We start from the raw sequence: 16,877 nt of genomic DNA, 5'->3' as shown, positions 1-16,877 counted from the left end.
CTTAGTCATTGGTGACTTTCTCTGACTTTTGGCTTCTTCTCACTGCATCTGAATTTCCTCTGCTTTTTAAGGCCTCCAGGCATGAGAATTGAGGCTGACTCTGATTCAGCTTGTCCTCATCTAAAAAGGATCTTTGAAGATCATGGTCACAAATGAGGCCATGCATTTACTAATAATAACATCTTCAAAGATCCTATTTACAAATGGGCTCACACCCACAGGAATGCAGATTAATATGAGAACAGGTCTTTTGTGTGTGGCCTGATTCAATTCCCAATGACCTTCAAGCATAAGAAACACAAAGAAACCTACTCCAAAGTACATGATAAGCAAATTACTTAAAACCAGTGAGAAAAAGTCACTTTGTATACAAAGGAACAAAGATAAGAATGGCAGTAGATTTCTAATCAGAAATCATGTAAAGTAGAAAACGGGAGAGAAATATCTTTAGAGTACTAAAGGAAAAAATTGTCAACTTAGAATCATTTACCTTCTGAAAATACTTTTTGAAAATAAAGGTGAAGTAAGAATGATTTCAGATATACAAAAATGAAAAAAACTCCTCACCTGCAGACTTGCACTACAGGAATTGTTAAAGGAAGTCCTTCAGGTAAAAGTAAATGATACCAGATGAAAACTTGGATCTATACAAAGGAATGAAGGGCACCAGAAATATGGTAATTATATGGTTAAAATATATAGATTTTTTTTTCTTATTTTATACAACTGTTAAGAAGATAGCTGTTTAAAGCAAAAATAACTACAATGTATTGTGAGGTTATAACAAGTAATATATACTGTAACAATAGCATGAAGGCAAGGAGGGAATAAATGAAGCATGCTTTTATAAGGGAGCATATCACTTGAAGATTGTAATAAGTCATTTCCTTTTTTCTTTTCTTTCTTGAATTTTGAATTAGTCAAATGTTTTTATTATTATATTTCCCTTTATTATTTCTTTAGTTACACATACTTTTATTATTCTGTTATTAGTAACCCTTACATTAAAATACGGATTCCTGAAATTACAATTAAATTTAAATTATTATGTTTACTACTTCCTTGATAATGCTACAATTTAGGGCTCCATTCACTTTCCTAACATTTAGTGTTATTGTTGGCATGCATTTTGATTCTATATGTGTTTTAAATCCCATAGGATGTTATCATTGTATATATAATAAGATGTATAATTGTCTTATGCATAAGACATGATTGCTTTATACCTGAATATTCATTTATATTTACCCACATAATCATACTTACCATTTTTCTGCATTTCTGTCTCTATTTCCATGCTTCCCTGTTACAATTATCCTTCTTTTGCATAATTTCCTTAAGAATTTCTTTATTAAAATATCTGTTGGTAATGAATTCTCTCATTTATTTCTCTGCAAATATCTTTATTTTGCCTCAGGTTTGAAAGGTATGATCACCTGGTAAAGAATTCTAGGTTAACAATTTCTTTCAGCACCTTAGAGATGCCATTTCATTGTCTTCCTTCTTCAGTTTTTCCTCTTTTCATTTTCATATTGATATATGCTTTCTTTCCCACTCCCCTTTTTTTTGTTTTTTTATACCTAGATGTGGTTTTGTTTTATTTTGTTTGATTTTCTTGAACATGTGGGTTGATGTATATCATCCATTTTAGAAAATTACTGGCCAGCATCTTTTCCAATAATGCTTCTTCCCCATTTATAAACTCCTCTCCTTCTGGGATCTTGATTATGTATTTGATACAGTTTTTATGTTGTTCATATTTCTGTTGTGTTCTTCTCTGTATCTTCCAGCCTTTTTTTTTTTCCTTTTTCTTCAGGCATTATGAAATATATATATATTTTTTCTTTCTGGTCAACGAAGAATAGTTGAAAGTAGATATGCATGTGTGATTTGGATGTTTTAATTCAGGCACTCACTGTTCTGCTTTCTTGTTTCCATTCACTACTACCTCCCCATTCCCAGGCACCCTACCTCTCCATCTGACCTGGTTTTCAGTACTTTCCCACCTGGAGTGGGCTTTTTCCTCTAAGCCCCCTTCCCCTCTTCATGTATCCACAGACTATCCACCTGATTATTTCCTGGGCTCCAGGGCACAAGTCATAAATATGGCTGTTGATTTAAAATTTGTAGGGTTCCTATCTCCTAATTGTACTGTAGGCGAGAGTTATGCGTAATTTTGTTCTTCTTGTTCAACTGAATCCTTTTATTTGAAAATGTATGGGGAGAATTTAATTTCAATTAAATTAAACCAACATTTTATGGACTCCCTTCTATGCTCTCAAGGCAGCTATTAAGATTCATTTTGAATGGAAATCTCCCAGTCTTGTTTATATGCCATTATTCTTTATGTAAGTTCTCACTATTTTCATTCTTCTGATTATTACTATGAATTTAATCCCAGGTGACTGACTAAATCCCTCAAAAGTCCCTCGTCAAGAGGAAGTCAATGGAATACAAACTTGTCTCACTTTCACACACTGGTATGCCTAATCTTAATCTGCTGAAAAATTATTAAATGTTGATTCTGCAAATGTATCTACAGAGCTTCTAATTCAGGGGGGCTGTTGAAAGACCCAGAATGTCGGGATTTCTAACAGATATTTTCATGATGCTGACCTAGATGGCCCTGGGACCACCCTTCAAAAAGCGCTGACTTAGACTTACCTCATGGGCCCAGCGTCAGGGACGGAAGCTCTCAGCTGCATGCGATTGGTTTCGGGATTGCGGGAGATTCACATGGCAGGTGGAAGGCAGGGGAGCATGTAGAAATAATACTGGGACCATGAAGCAGGGCTGACAACCAGGAGCCGCACTTGACACCTAAGAAGGCTGATTAAAGCAGGGCAGAGCCTGAGTAATGGAAGAACTAAGAGGCAGGAAAGTCTCCTTATACACATTTTGAAAAGATATCATCTCATTTTCAAAGATCAGAGCCCATGGTTGATGGAAACTCAACCAGACCCTGTGTATATAAAGGCATCTTCAGAGGAGAAACAAAAAATCATGGATGTGACACATAGATCAGAAACTCAAGACTGAAACAGAATCAGCAGAAAGGATAGTCAAATATTCCTGCCTAGGAGAACTGGCCCCATATCCAAGGACGTGCTTGAGGCCCAGGTTAGAAGCTTCCTCTGCACTTACAGAGCATAGACGGGGAACCTCAGGAGGGTGAGGCCAGTTTGCTCTTCATTCTGCAAGGATATTGACCCAATTTCTTTGCAAAGAGAAGACTCGTATCCTAACTCCTGAGGCTGCTGTTAAGCTTCACAACAGAAATAACCAAAAATGTTCAGGCGGAAGTAAGAAATGACAGAAGAAAGAAAATTACCAGCTGTCCTTCGAGGGACACACATTGTGAAGAAAATGCTCTTCCTTAGAAGAAACAATTTTATGTCTTCCTTTCTTATTCCGCAGAAAATAAATCTATTATAAAGCATTGAGTAAAACCAGGGTCTTTCCTAGCAGGTTCGTGGTAGAATGGCTTAGCAATTTTTTGATGGTAAATAAAATCAATTGCCTTTAGGTTTGCCCTCATGCACAACTGAGCAGAGTCAGAGAGACAGATAAAGCAGATACAACCCCCAGATATTGGTTCCTTTGAGGGCTAAAGAGACCCATGGGAGTTATGGTCATGGCCGATGGGGTTAACTACCAGGGCAGATGGCCCCTCTTTGGAAATGGTGTTTATGTGTGATGAATCTGGACTCAGATGGGATCTCCCTTCATAAGACTTTCATGCTAATGTGCTGGAGGTGCAGTTAATGTTGGGGTTTAAGATATATTTAGGGGATTTGAATCTCTGGACTGACAATGTGATAGCCAGATCCTGAGCCTCAACAGACTCCAGCACCTACAATCTGATTTATTGGACTTACCACACTCAGCTAAGATGGAGGTGAAGAAGGACAACCACCACACCATGGAGCCTAGAGTGATTACAACTGAAAATGGGAGGATTGCATCCAGCATCCAGGTGGAATCTGAGCCTCCTCTTGACATAAAGGTGCAATGGACTCAACCAATCCAGTGTCCACATAGAAGAGGTGGCATTGGATTGGGAAAAGTGGACATAATGGACAAAGGGTATGGGGAAAGGCAGGAAGAGATGAGAGGTGGAGGCGTCTTCGGGACATGGAGCTGCCCTGGATGGTGCTTCAGAGGTAATCACCGGACATTGTAAATCCTCACAGGGCCTACATGATGGAATAGAGGAGAGTATGGGCCATGATGTGAACCAATGTATATGAGGTGCAGAGGTGCCCAAAGATGTACTTACCAAATCCAATGGATGTGTCATGATGATGGGAACGAGTGTTGTTGGGTGGGGGGAGAGGGGGGGTGGGGGGGTGGGGTTGAATGGGACCTCACATATATATTTTTAATGTAATATTATTACAAAGTCAATAAAAAATAAAAAAATTAAAAAAAAAAATCAATTGCCTTTGAGAGGCAAGGCTTTTATCTGGGTAAAAATCATGAAAGGTATCTTCATTAGGGGTTGATAAAAATCTATCAAGCTTTTTTTCATTAATATTTAATGTGATGTGTGCTTACCAAATCAATCAGGATATTTTTTTATATTAAAATTTATTTTTAAAAATATGTTTATTGTCTTTTTTTAAGGTATATAGATCATACAAAATGTTACATTAAAAAATATAAGAGGTCCCCATATACCCCCACTCCCCACCCCTACCCCGACTCCTCCCACACCAACAACCTCTTTCATCAGGGTGGCACATGCATTGCATTTCATGAGTACATTTTGGAGCACTGCTACACAGCATGAATTATAGTTTACATTGTAGTTAACACTCTTTCCCAGTCCATTCAATGGGTTATGGCAGGATATATAATGTCCTGCATCTGTCCCTGCAATATCATTCAGGACAACTCCAAGTCCTGAAAATGCCCCATATCACACCTCTTCTTTGCTTCCCTGCAAAACTGTGGCCCCTGTCTCCATACCAATGATATGCTTTCTTCCATTGCTAGAGTCACAGTAATTCTATAGTAGAATACCAGTAAGTCCACTCTAATCCATATTTTATTCCTCTCTCTTGCAGACCTTGGGATGGCGATGTCCACTCTAGCTTTAAATCAAGAAGGGTTTTAGATCCCACATGGCTGATGGGATCTAGACTGCTTTCAGCTCTAGACTCTCTCAATTCCCTCAACCAGGTTATTTTAAAGAGACAATGAGAAGGTATGCATGCATTACTACTTGTGCCATAGCTCCTGGATCTCCATTTAGTCATTCGTTTAATCAAGAAATTTAATTTTACAACCTCTTACAGGAAGTTTTCTCATTTTAAAACTGAAGTTTCCTAAGTTCTAGAGACAACATTTTTTTTACTCAAATTAGCTTTTTAAAATTACAATGATGCCTTTAGTCTTTCATTTGTCCCTGCTTAAAAAAAAAAAAAAAACTCTCTGGGATTTTATTTTAGTCACTCTTTCTTAATGAAGGAAACTTTCTCTAAAAAGAGAATCAAAAGTGTAGATAATCAGGAAAATCTAAATTTTATTTAATTGAATGACTGCTATTGTTATGGCCTGATGATAGTATCAACAACAGTGCAGAATTGTTTACTGGATAAAATTTCAGCATGCATTAAATATTTTAATTTCTCCCAGTGACATTATAAAAGTATATTTTCTTTTTGATCTTCCAAATACAGATAAGGCATTGTATCCCAGAAAGGACAAAAAAACCTTGACCTCAGCACAAGCGGAGCGGAATGATGATCCTTGTTTTGTAGTCTGGAGTAACCAACACACTCCTGGTTCTTGGAGGACATGGAAACTCTGAACATTTCCACAATAATGTAACCCAACTTAGTCCCGACTTCAGCTATAAAAAGCTGACAGCAAGCACTATTTGCATGTGGCTAACTAGTAATTTTAGTAACACAGCTTTCCGTTACTATTCAGGATGCTATAATTAATACAATTCTGGTATATAGCTTTAATGCATTTTTCACTCCAAGCAAAAACTTGGCAGTCATGTTAAGGGTTTAAAAATAAGCAAAAGTATAGACTATTTTTAGTGTACCCAGAAGTTTGAATTAAATTCCAGGATGACTATTAGAATATATGGCAGCGGAGAAGTCCGTTAGACCATAACACGCTCAGGGAGGCATCTCCTTGTGCTTGAACTCCCTTGGAGGCCAAAACCAATAAAAGCAACCCAGGGCAGCTGCTGTTAGATTGACGTTATCTACCAGGGGTAACGATGTCAGACGCACTGGCTAAGCACGGTGGAGCTCCCTGAAAGGCCACTATTACCAAGATATGGGGCATGTAGTGGGAAGTAGCATGTAAACTGAGCAGTAAGTAATTTACCACATCACCTTATTTTTTAGATGGGGGAAATTAAGACAGAGAATATAATGAGTTACTCAAGGTCACACTGGTGGGGAAGTGAGAGGGCTGGGACATGAAAACCTAAGCAATGCCTGGTGCATGGTCAAAGAATAATGACTGAATGCCTACATAATAAGTGAATTCAGAAAGGTCTAGAAAGACTAGAAAGGCTTAGCCTGTGGAGCTGGCTAGAGGGCAATGAGAGGGCCTCCCTCAGGAACTAGTCTGAGATGACGTTAGGTTAAGGACAGTCCAGGGTCCGATTTAGTCCAGATGCTCCTTGGAGGGAGATCACCAACTTAGGCACGACACAAAATTTGTATGAACTTAAGGACCTATGTCCTTGGGCTCCTCTCAGCATTTCTATTCCTAAAACGATGACAAAACTAAAACCAGACCAAGCCGAGGGCAGCAAGGGGTATCGTCCATCTGCTTCTCAGCCCTCTGGCTGGCCGCATGTGGGATTACTGATACACCTGGCTGTGGGTCCTGGGTAACCTATTTTCCTAACTGTGGAATATGCTGAAATGGAGAAAAAAATGAGGAACCAGGAGGGCATTTTCATGTATTAAACTTAAGGATACTTAAGACAGTGTTTCTTTGTATCCATGGCAAAATGTGTCTTACCTACAGAACAGCTAAGCTTCATGTTTTTCTTGGCCAGATGGATTTTATGTAGCATCTGTGAGTAATTCTGTTAGTAGATATCCACCCTTCCATCTGGATAAAGCTTAATTATTACCAAATCTTGTTATACAATGCTATAAAGATGGAGAGGAGGGAGAAAGGGGAATAGTTCATGTCAAACATTTTTGAATTTCAATTTTTTGATAATGATACAGTTAGAGAAGCAAATAAAACTAGATTAAAACCAGGTGGGCTAAGTGCAAAAGATTCTTGAAACTGAATAAGAAATGATTCCTTTGTTCAAAGAACAAGATGTTAGCTTAAAAGAAAGTGATGCATTTGGTTGAAATTTTCACATCTCATGTACATCATAAGACTTTTCTTTTTGTACTGTAAAGCACCCTAGAAGATACTAACATTTTAAGTACATGGAGAAGTTGAATCTTCCTGATTTTTTTTTTTGAAGAATGAGTTCCAAAACTTCTAATACTTGCCTATCTTTGGAACAGGTTTTCTCTGTAAACACAGACACACACACACACACACACACTCCCTTGCTTTATCTAATCAGCCTTGGAAGTGCTGACACTTGGGGCTGGCCTCTGCGCTGAAGGGCGGCTGACAGCATCTCCATTCTCTGCTGGTAAGCGCCAGGTGCATCTTCCATTTATGGCACAACACAAACGGTCTCCGTACCTTACCAAAATGCCTCTGGGCGTCGGTGGTAAAATCAACCCCAGTTGAGTTTTTTTTAATATATTAAAGTAACTCCGTTTCTTAGTTTCCAGGCTTCTCTACAAGGTATCATTTTACAGATTACATAAAATGACAAGATTACTGTGAAGTGGAATTTTTGCTTTGGTTTCCTTACCTTACTAGGATTTGGTAAGAATTTCTTCTTCACTGTAAGGGGTTGTAACACTGCAACACCCATGGATAGCTTCTGCTCTAAATCGGTGAGCGATTGTCTGGCTCGGCCGCTCCTTCTGCTCCTGGCTTGCTGGGGTCCCCTGTCCCAGCCCACTAGCGTCAGGGCTCAGTGTCCAGCCACTGGCCCACGTCCACTACATGAGAATCGCCACGCCTGGCGAAGTGTCCTCCGCTCTGACCAGGCACGGGCGTCGGCCTCATATTCGTTGTGTCATTGGCCCCACAAGTCTGCCCCGGATGCTGACTAACCCCAGGTGACAAACGAGAAACTGAGGCCCAGAAAGGGGACGCGCTCGTTCGAGCTCGCAGGGATCGCGGCAGTCAGAGCAGAATCGGAGTGCTTCTCCCCCGTGCAGCCGGGAGCCTCGTTCCTGCGCTTCAGTTCTATGCCCTCCTTTTTCCCTATTCACCTGGACATCTCTTCTCTCTGAAAAGCTTGATTCGATTTAGGGTATAACCTTCCCTCATTAATCTATTCTCCAAGAGGGTTTTAAAAAAATATTCATAGAACAATTGGCCTTTGGAACTCCTTAAAGGCCTCCTTCAGGTGTCCCTGGAAAATCCAGGGCACAGCCAAGCCGGACAGAGCCATCAGCCGTGCATGCCCTGCAGCCAGAGCGGGGAGAGGGGCTGCCCGGAGCCAGCCCCTTGCAGCTGGACTCAGGGTGCTCAGGAAGGCCTGGGGGGACTGGAATTTCCCTTAGGCTTTCGGTCTGTGGACACGCAGCTGCGCTCTCATCCCTTTTTGCCAGCATCTTTAAACTATTTTTTCCGTTGTATTCCAGCTCTTTCCTGAGTGGCATCAGGCCAGGCATTTCCAATTTCTCTATCCAGTGGAAACTAAACACCCCTGTGAAAGCTTGTGCCAGGCAGTCCTGCTTGCCTGCAGGTCTGTGCCAGGCATGCTGGCGGGGGTGGGGCAGGGCAAAGCAGCTTGGGGCCCCGGGGGCTCCAAGGACACTCCCAAGGGCTCAGGGCACTGAGGAAAGAGCCCTACAGCTCCCTGTGAGGCAGAGAGGCGGGGAGACCTTCTGAGCTGGCTTCAGGGTGCCAGGCCTCTCTTCCTCCCTCTCTCCCTCTCTCTCCTTTCCCTCTCTCTCTCCCTCACTCTGTCTTTCTCTTTCTCTCCCTCTCTCCAATCCCTCTCCTCTACCTCCTCTCCTCCCCCTCCATTCTCTCTCTCTCTCCTCTCTATCCTCCCCATCTCGCCCCCTCACCTCTCTCGCTCTCTCCCTCTTTCTCCTCTCCCTCCCTCCTACTACCTCTCCTCCTCCTCCATTTTCCCTCTCTCCCTCTGTCTCCTCTCTCTCCCCCCTCTCTACAACTCTCCCCCTTTCTTTCTTGCTCTCTCTCCTCTCCCTCTTTCTCTCCCTCACTCTCTCCCTCTCTCTCCTCTCCCTCCCCTCCTTCTACCTCTCCTCTCCCTCTATTCTCCCTCTCTCCCTCTCTATCCTCCCTCTCTTTTCCCTCTCCCCCTCTCTTTCTCACACACACATGCATATCTACAAGCTGCATACAGGAGACATGCCCTGCCCTTCGTCTTACCATGTGGACTTTTGGGCAAGCTAAAGTGACCAAAGAGCAAAGAAAACAAAACAGACAGAGGTAATATGCGCCAAGGCAGACCAGAATAGCAAAGAAACGGAGTCAGGAGCCACTCTGATGGACAGCCCTCCAGGGCCTAGGGGGGGCCCGGGCCACGGCCTTTGTGGCCATGAGGGGAGATGGGTGCTGAGGCTCCTCACATGGGAGCCCCCCATGCCCTGCCCCCGCTGGACTGCCCTAGGCAGGGCATGGTGAAGCTCTGCGTGTCCAAGGACAGCGCAAGCCAGCCGGCCGGCATGCACACCAGGAGCTGATCTCCAGTGGATGCCGGAATATCGCAACTATAGCCTTTCATTGTTTTGGTCATGAGCAAAAATGCCTTTTCTTTTATGGGTAACATGGCCTGGAAGGGAGAGAAAAGAACAAAATGACAAGTTCCAAACAAGATCCATGATGGAAAATCTGTAGATAATCCTAAATCAGAGGATCAAACAAGAAACTTGGGGTGATTTCTTCACACTTCTGAAACAGTCATGGCAATATGAAGGTAATCTGCCTTTTTATTTTACAAAAAAGTGTTTGCTTATATATAATGACAAAAGTAGGGGGTGGCGGAGGTGGATGGGAGGGGAACAGGCTCAGAGTTTACATACAAAGTGTGACAGAATTAAATTGTGGGTTGGAAACATCTCAGTTTAATTTAGGAAAAGAATCCCCTTTATCCACACAGTTCCCATTACCTCTATTTTTAGACTTCCTTCACTGTAAAGTGAAGCTCCGTGGGTCTCCCGAGTGTCGTTAAACAGAAGCATTCTTACAAAGCTGAGCAAGTCACCATGATCCCTCCTGGAAGCTAATTGCCCTCAAGTCTTGCTCACTAGTAGGTGGAACCCACGGAGATGACAAAAATAGAGAAAGCCAAAGTGGTGAAAACTTTAATAGCTGGCGGAACGGGACAGGGAGAACTCTGATGTGGGACAAGATGAAAAGGAAGCTGTATGTAAGATAGCTTCCCTCCCTTCGAATGGATTCGGGCTCCGTGCAATCTGTGTCTCCACAGGTAATAAGGCAACCTCCTTCCGTCCCCAAAGCCCCACCTCAGATTCACACATCCCACCTGAGGCCCGCCAACCTTCAGCGCCGCTTAGCAACCTTTATCTACCAAGTTCCTGGATTTCTAAAATACTTTCCCCATCAGCTACAGCACGTGTTACCATCTCTTTACATACCCTGGCCTACCTTGTCCACAGCTCAAACTGCCTGATTTACTCTTCTCTGTGAACATGGGAAGAAATCTCTTGCTTCTCCCTCACATCTAGAAGTATTTTTCTTCCCTCTCTTCTCTTTCTTCTATGTCAAAGGAAGAGCCTTCCCCTCTTCACTAAGGCACAAGTTAATCCTTCTAGGACCTGATCCAATCAACTATCTCTTCGGTCTTTAGTATTTTCATCTTCTCTCTTTCCACAGACTCACCTCTCTACTTTGTAAACATGCTCATTTCATGTTCTTTAAAGCAAAGAAACTTCTCTCATCTTTGCCATTGCTCTTGAGTTTTATCTGAAGCAATAGTATCACCAGTTGGAAAGCTTTCCCTCTTCCAGGCAAGTCCTGACATTTATCTACAACACTACAGCCAGTCAAGGCAAGAGACACCACCCCAGTTATCTTAAAAATAAGAATTTAAGTATGGAGTTGATTAAACAGCAGCTTATGGACTGGGGAGGCACAAGGGGGAACTGAGGTGAGGCAGTGATGTAACTGCAGGTCTGCTAGCTTCCCCAGGGCTGAGGGGACAAAAGAAAGAAGCTGGCTTATTAGAAACCAAGAGCTTGGAGAAGAGGCCCTGTAGAGCTGACACCCAGGCCTCTGAGCTGGGGTTGGTGCTCCAGAACCTTGGCAGGGATTCCATGGGTTCCGATAAGGGGAAAACTCAAAACAGGACTCAACTATGTGACAAAACAAAGGTTGCTAATGGAAGAATGCTGGCAGGAAATGCAGGCAAAAAGAAGGCACGGGCTCATCTCCTTCCCTGCACTCTAGCTGTCCTTTTGACTGAGCCTGACCAGGAGCTGCTGGCAAAAGAAATGTGGTTTGCACAGACTTCAGCACCCAGAGCAGAATGGAGAACGGTGGGTTTGAAGCTGAGGACAAAGCTTAATCACAGTCCACTCTTTGGCTGCTACTCAGCTTGCACACGCCCTTACACACCCATGCACTTGGACACAAACCAAAAATAATTTCAGAAATACCCTCTGTCCCAAAAAGTGGACATATGAAGTCTCAAAGGTATTTTGTCCCTTTCTGGGTGACAGCTGAACTCACCATCATTGGGAAATATTAATTATTCTTCACATTTAGCCCTGTTTCCTTCTGAATGTCCTCTTACATAAAGACAAACGCTAACTTCCAACAATAATAAATAAAAAGAGGAGAAGAGAGAAGAAGAAATCAGTTAGCATTCACACATATGCATAACAAGCTAAAAGGAAATTATGTATAGTTGATCAGTGCTTACTTCCATAGCTGCCTCTAGGCTGCAGTCAACCTGTGTGATTTCCTTCTTCTAATGTCCATTCCATGTTCCCATAGACCTCAGTCAGAATCTCCATGGGTCAGGAGTCTTACCTGGTGGAGTGATTCAAACCTTCGTAGCCAAGGAGCTGGAATGCTCTGTGGTTCTGCCTTTCCCCCTGTAGTTTCCCATCAACTTTTACTCTTGGGCAAGGAAACATTACACGGTGCCTCCAGAGAACCCCCTGGGCTATGGAGCTCATGACCCCGGCCTCCACCATGCTATCGTAACCCCTGGTTATCGAGACCGGCTGCGCCAGCTAGTAGAGTAACCTCCAACTGGCTAGTGATTCAAAGAGCCCACAATGGCCAAGAAGTCTCAACTTGCCATTCAGTAATACACTGTTGAACCCCATTTTCCCAAGCATTCCTTCTTTGAGACCTAAGACTTCAAACCAGCAGAGTTAACACTGAAAGGCAGACAAGCAAAATTTCTGAGAGTGAGTTAATCTGGGCAGTAGTGAAGGGAACTGCTCCCCCTTCACCCTCTGACTCCCAGAGCCATGCATACTGGCTATGGGCAAGACAGGACCATACATTCATCCCTGACTCAAAGCACATGCTGTCTGAGAGAGCCCCCTTCCTTCAGAGCATGGTTTTCTGCATGTCCCCATGACAGTGTCTTCCTCAGCCTCCTCCTGCCTTCTTCCAGATCAGCTACACCTGGACGGTGATGCGTGTGGCTGACCAGTGAATTCCATCAACATAAACCCATCACTGCTATTTGCTGTGAAATTAGGTTTTGAGCAGAAGCACTGCTGTGCAGAATACCATCCTTAAGTCTTCCCCACTTCCCTAAAGTCAAGTGGCTTCCATGACCACCATTTGGTGGAAACCTTTCTCTGAAGGTGCTCATATCACCTTGGACTGCTAAATCAAATGGCCTGTGTTCAGAGCCACTTTCACCACCACTCCTCCCTCCCGGGGCTTCCAATCGCCATGGGCTCCTCGTCCTCTTTTAAGCCATCATCTGCTATCTCTTACATGTTGGTCACAAGCGGCTGAGCTAAAGATTGGATGTTGACTAAAGCTGTGGGGATGGTGAAGAGATGGCCAAGAGAGAAAATTTTAAAAAGAGGCAAGAATGGACACCAGTGGTCAGGGTCAGGGAATATTTATTTGTGTCTGAGGTTAAAAAAAAAAAATCAAGAATCCTTTGATCCTGGAATCCTCAATTAAAAAGGAAAAGATGGAAAAGGAAAATAAAATAATCTCCAAGTTTTAGAAACTCATGAAGAGTAGAATTTCACAAATGAAAATATAATAACAAAAAAATATAACCATGACGGCCTTAGGATGCAGCTGGTTATTTTTTCTTTTTTGCTAAAATCTCAAACATGCCTTCACATTCTGCAAAGCCTGAACATTTTGAATGACATTCTAGGGCACTGGCAAAACCTAGTCATCAATCTAAAAGACATATCCTATATTCCCACGAGTTGGAGCACTAAGAAGAGGTCTCTGCTGAGAAAAGAGAAGGACTGAAGAAAATGCCATTTGATGCCCTTGGCGGGGGGGAGGGACTTGTTCATTTAGAGAGAGCCCTGGGAAGGTGGAGAGCCCCAAGCAGAACCATAAATGCCCTGTCCTTATTGCATGCACATGACAATTAGAAGCCTCCGCTTTCACTCCTCCTCTTAGCAGAAGCACTGGGAGATAACTTAGGAAGGGCAATGGTTCCTGGGGATGAAACAGTGATTTAGGGTGAACCCCAGGAAGTGCTGGCCTGATAGCAGCTACAATATGCTACAAAGCCTGCCTGAGGAATTGTGGGGGCACTTTCTCCAGAGATGTCACAGCACACACACCCTGGACTGATCTGGGCCAAGACCAGCTCAGGTTAAGCTTGCAACCCAAAAGGAGGTCATGCTTCCAATTAACAAATTAGGCTGAGTCAATAAATGGAGTTTCCTTGGTCTTAGGACTGAACTCTTCAGCCAGCCTCTCAACATTGCACTGGTAACTGGTGGGGCTCAGGGAAATCAGAGGCGGATGCGGCAGGAAGCTTTGCAAGGTGAGTCGTCTTGGGCTCCTTCATCAAGTGGTTTCATATATTAGAGGTACGAATGGCAGTGCCTCTCTCTTTAAGCCCTATCTGCTCAGGAAAAAGTGTGAAATTCATTATTTATTATTAAAGGGAGGTGTTTAATAACAAATTGTAATGTGCCATGATCACAGTTAACTCAGAGCAGGTCTGCAAATTAAGCCAAATCCTAGACAAACCTGTCCTCACACCATGCACACACATACACATACATGCACACATGTATTTACACATGCACACACGTGTATGCATGCACAACCCCCATGCAATCACCATGCACATGCACACATCACACCACATGCATGCACACACACCCCACACAAAAAACACACATTCACACACCCATCAACACATGTACACACAAGTGTGCACACATATCCACACAGTCACCATACACACCACACAAATGCACACACATATCCCACATAATCACATACACATGCACACACATGCATGCATGTACAAACCCGCACGTGCACACAACCCGTCATGCACACATACATGCATAAACACATGTGCACATGACCCGCACAATTGTCATGTGTGTCACACATGCACAAACGCATTTGTACGCACCACATACATGTGCACACATGCATACTTGCCCCGTATGCATGTGCAAACACTCCACCCAGCACACACTTCTGAGGGGCATTGGCTGGTTTAAATGGCCGGAAGGCCGAGGTACCTCCAGCCCCTCCCCGGTACCCCCCCAGAGCTCTACATGTGCCTTCATCTGTGCACTTTTCACCCACATCTTGTCCCCTTCTGGGCCTGTCCCTTGACGGTCCTGTGTGGCCCTTGAGGGCAGAGGCTTCATTTCTCTCTGTGCTCCCAGTGCCAGCCGAGTCTGCCCCCGGGTCTTGGAGAGTTATTCTGAGATTAGGTCCCTCGGGCCACTTGCTCCAGCCTCCACCTGGACCGTCCCCTCCTTTCACAGCAAAGCAAGGCGAAGAGGGATTCAACTGGGGCTGCCGCGCGGGTGGTGGAAGGTTGAGGCGGCCCAGAAATTGGAGCTGCAGCAGACAGTTTTTTAATCCTGTTTCAGAGCTCAGAGAGCTGCCTTGGGCCAAGCGTCCAGCACCTCTGTTAAGGGAAAAGACACAGCACTACTATTTCAGTAACCTAGGGGATGCCCTTTTCTCAGTCCAATTGTCCTTTTTATTTTACCTCTTCACCTCCTAGCAAGGGTAAAACTGCAATGAGCTAACGGCTGCAAAGCTCACTGAAAATGCAAAGCACAAAACGCTGCCCTGGGTTGCAGTGCTCCAGCTCCCAAAGTGCTCTTTGTTGTTTTCAATGGCCTTGGCGTTTACTTTGTCTCGCTGCTCTCTGCTGTGGTGCAAAGATTTATTCTGCTGCCTGCTCTCCCTGGATGCTGAGGTTGGAAGATGTCTGACGGGACCTCAGAGTCACAACCGTAATAAAACACATCATCGCTGTCCCTAAAGCAAAGCCAAGTCCCAGCCTCCACCCGCGTGTGGAGCTGAGGTCAGCCAAGGACACCAAGTGATTACCCTTGTTCTCTCCTTGCCTGCAATGCTTACAATTGCTGGGTGCTTCTGGAGCCCCAGGAAAGGCTTTGGCCAGATCCTTGAGGATTTTAATCCTTACGCTAAGTGCTCACACCTGTGGTGACCCGTCACCTTTCAACAACCTGGCCAAGCGACAGTAAACAAAAGGTGTCAGAATCTGGAATGTGGCGCCCTCCACAGCCAGCTCACTGAATACGCCTGGGCTGCAGGACACTTGGGGGAGGGAGAGGAAGAGGAGAGGAGCCTGGCCCAGAGTACACTCCAGCATCCCAAGAGGACTGACACCAAAACATGATGGAAAACTATTTTTATTGTCAAAGCAAAGACTTTCATTCATAAAAGCCAGAATTAAATTTTGCTGTAATCAGAAAACATCAGGGAATTGGATGTGGCTCAAGTGATAAGGCCTCTGCCTACTATATGGGAGGACCCAGGTTCGATCCCTGGGGCCTCCTGGTGAAAAAGAAGAAGAGAAAGCAGGCCTGCATGGAGAACCAGTGCCCACATGGTGAGCCAAGTGCCTGTGTGGCGAGCCAAGTGCCCACGTGAGTGCCTGTGTGGCAAGCTGAGTACCCACGTGGATGCCCAAGCGGCAAGCTAAGCACCCACGTGGTGAGCCAAGTGCCCAGGCAAGTGCCCTCATGGCAAGCCGAGTGCCCATGTGAGTGCCCACGTGGTGAACCAGTGCCCACATGGCAAGCCCGTGCCTATGCCGTGAGCCGAGGGCCCACACAAGTGCCCATGTGGTGAGCCAAGTGCCTGCCTGAGTGCCTGCACGGTGAGCTGAGTGCCCGTGCGGCAAGCCAGGTGCCCGCGTGAGCCAAGTGCCCGCATGGTGAGCCAGTACCCACGCAAGTGAGTCATGCAGCAAGATGATAATGCAGCAAAAGAGAGGTGAAGGGGAGAGTCGAGGTGAAGCACAGCAGAGACCAGGAACGGAGGTGGCGCAATTGACAGGGAGCCTCTCTCCACATCAGAGGTCCCCAGCATCAAATCCCGGTGAATCCTAGAGGAGAAAGAGGAGAAGAGAAGACAAAAAGAGAGAAGTAGATGCAGAAGATCACACAGCAAATGGACACAGACAGCAAAAGCAGTTGGGTGGGGGTGGGGGAGGGGGAGAAAAAATTAATTAATTTTAAAAAGAAAAAGAAAACATCATTCTGGAGGCATGTGCTAAATGATCAGGGAGAGACCCACAGGCTCCTTGACGAAGGTCAGTGCTCATTTGCATATCTGATTATGATGGGATGAGGCCA

The sequence above is a fragment of the Dasypus novemcinctus genome, chromosome 2 (assembly GCF_030445035.2).
Source record: "Dasypus novemcinctus isolate mDasNov1 chromosome 2, mDasNov1.1.hap2, whole genome shotgun sequence".
NCBI lineage: Eukaryota > Metazoa > Chordata > Mammalia > Cingulata > Dasypodidae > Dasypus > Dasypus novemcinctus.
Note: the sequence above shows the minus strand (reverse complement) of the source record.